Source organism: Apodemus sylvaticus, chromosome 2 (genome assembly GCF_947179515.1).
Source record: "Apodemus sylvaticus chromosome 2, mApoSyl1.1, whole genome shotgun sequence".
Classification (NCBI taxonomy): Eukaryota; Metazoa; Chordata; class Mammalia; order Rodentia; family Muridae; genus Apodemus; species Apodemus sylvaticus.
The window spans coordinates 186843088-186846107 of record NC_067473.1 but is presented as its reverse complement, the minus strand read 5'-3'; the positions used below and the strand labels follow the sequence as shown (position 1 = coordinate 186846107).

General features: G+C 40.2%; 1 pseudogene; it reads right to left on the bottom strand.

The window, feature by feature from the left end:
- Positions 1 to 1468: 1468 nt before the first annotated feature.
- LOC127677757 (protein YIPF6-like) lies at positions 1469 to 2175 on the bottom strand (annotated as a pseudogene).
- Between the last annotated feature and the right edge of the window lie 845 nt (positions 2176 to 3020).

Sequence of the window (3020 nt, the reverse complement as noted above, 5' to 3'; positions counted from 1 at the left end):
TTACTCTGAGAATGAGAAAAATTATGTTTTTAGAATCATATATTTATATGAAGGTAGTCTTTAAATACAAAAATCAATAAATATTTAAATTCTATGATAAAACACATGGAATAAGAAATTTCTATCTTTATAAGTAACTGCATATTTACAGTGAATGCTTTCTGACTCCTAATCTTCATCTATTAGAGTTCAATATAAAACATACAGAAGGCATCAGTTCTTAATATCTTACAGGAGTCCTGTTTAGTTGAAAATCAGCCTGCCTCAGATGCTCTGTTCCCTGAAAAGCCTTCACTCTTGTGCATAAATATCTGAGAGTACACAGGTAGATGCACATGTGCAAAATGTACATATCTAAAGGGAAGCTTTACAAATAAAGTCTAAAACACGCAAAACAAATTGCTATTCCCTAGCTCCCCCTCCAACTCCAAAAGAAACCCCTTCATATGTAATAATAATAAAAAAAAACCGTGCTGAGCCCATTATGGAAAGGCAGCAGCTGTAAACTCAACTAACCCATCACCATGCATGTAACCATCCTTCCATTATCCAGCCTTCAGAACACTAGATCTCTATGTCCATTTGGTTAAATGCACGCTTCTGATGTGTAGCCTTCCTTTCTAGTCTGAGGCTGGGTTGTACAAAAGTTCTTTCAGATATGCATATCTAAGCTATACCTTAAAGGAAGGTGCCCACATGACAATACGCATTACAAACCATAAACCTAGATTTCTGAGATCTTCTATTACTTAGAAAAGCTCAAACATTAAACCATCAAGAACTTCAGTCAAAGGGGAGTTGCATGTTTGACTGCTATCATTGTATGAAAGATTAAAATCTAGAATGTAAGCTGAGGTACTGTTACACATGACAGAAAGTATACAAAAATATTTTAAAAGCTGATTCTTTAGATGTTATTTGCTTAAAAACAAATGACGAACCAAGCACAGCAGTACCTCTGATCAAAATCTGAAACTAGTTAACACACTTTTTCTTCCCACATCTACAAACCTCATTCCTAACCTCTTGTTGCCTTCTCAAGTTCGGGGAAGAAAAGAAAAGGGTACAGACTGTTATTTATGAAAAGAGGCATATTCTAATAGTCATAAGGCAATGTGTTTTAGAGCTGCACCTGAACAAATATTCTCCAAGCTGAAGATGGTCACCAACTCATTCTAATTTGTAGAGTGGATCCACTTGCTCCAGTCACTGGTCGACACAAATCGCTTCATCATGCCTTAAGGAGGCATGTTACTATGTATGGTATGTACAAGTATTTGAAAATAATAACATTAAAAGGAAAAGGACGGCCTTGCAAATATCAGTTTCTTATATAAATGACAACAGTGGTATGCCGCTCCCTTTTAATACTCCGACAATTGAACAGGAGTGGGGGAAGTTGTTGTTGATAACCACTGTGTTTCAGGTGAGCCTTTAGTTCATTGGTATTGAATGTGTGTATCCGGATTTATGGAGTGAATGTGAGTATCATCCAACTGATAACAAAGTAGAATAAAAAGACAGGATACACTGCCAGGGCTTTTCAGTTTGGAGGCTGGCTGTCAGCAAGGAATGCTTAGATGCTATCACGGACTAAGTGAACATCACCAACACCACAAAAAGCCCAATCATGAAGTTTATTGGTCCCTGCCCTACCAAAAGCAGCAGGCGACAGACCAGCATTGCGATATTCAAGGGAAGTACACAGTATCCTAATACACAGAGACTCCGAAAAAAAAAATGTTTCGCCAAGAAGCTTGGAATTTAGCGTGATGGTAACTGCTCCAAACCAGATTATAACGAATACTTCTGCAAACTCTGGGCCTCCTCCATCGTTCTCCCCATCAATGGGACTCTTCTGTAACATAATGCAAGTGTCACACAAAATATCAGTGGGCCCCACAAACCCCAATCTCTTAACAGGGCATTACTTTTCCTTGGATATAAAACGTGCATAAATTTCCTTCCCACAGCTTTTAGATCTCGCATAGTGGTCCGATGAATGGATTCATTTAGTGTGGAGCTGTCAGGGTCTTGAGCATGAGCTCTTGTGGGGATAGTAATCTCTCCTTCTATGGGAATGTCCTGTGAAATTGACACACCAGACAACCCTGCATACAGGGGCTTAGACGCTGCTGCCTCCTGTTCTCCCGGAGAGGCCTCTGCTTCCACCATCTTGGTAAACCTCGGTCGGTTAATCTCTTAAAGCAAATTAAGATTCTGTTCTATATGAAAGTTTGAGAGGCTAAGACTACTTCAGATGGATGTTAGTGTCCTACGGGAGCCACAGAGGCCTGGTAAGCTAATTCTGAGAGATTTACACGCGGAGGCTCTGACCACGTCACATGTGTTTGTAAAGCATAACATTGTTAAGGAAAGGGCTCACTTGTCCTCTCCTTCCCGTTTCAAAACTTTCCTTGTACATAGTACTCACATGAGCAGTTATGGGTGTCATTTAGCTGTTGTCGGCCGGAACGAGGTGTGTGGTCTGTGAGTAACTCCCCATAGACATTGCAGTACCATGTTACACTGACATTTGCCAACTCATCTCTGTTCAGCTGGTGACTCCCTTCACTTAACATCCCCTGTGAGAGTTCAGGCCTAATTCACAGGTAAAGACTCTGCATAAAGCCTAGACAGGGTGGTGACTGTGGGTGTCATGACAGTGGGTGTCATTACAGATTTTCTGGAAAGACTTTGCCCCACTCCCTCCTCCTGTCTTCTCGGTGTTCCTGACTGTCATTTCTCCCATTCTTCTTTTTTTTTTTTTAAATCCATTTTTCATGTGAAATGTCTTTGTTTAAAGGTGTTGTGGGACTTAAGTTGCTATGAGTATTTTAATTTCATTCTGAAGTAGAAATTCTCCTACCTGTTGTAGGCCTTATGATAGTGATGTTAATAAGTCGACTGTCATAACTTGGTAACTCAGGAAAGGAATGGTAATGAATGCCAGAGAGAGAGAGAGAGCGCGAAAGAGAGAGAGAGAGCGCAAAAGAGAAGAGAGAGAGAAAGAGAGAGAG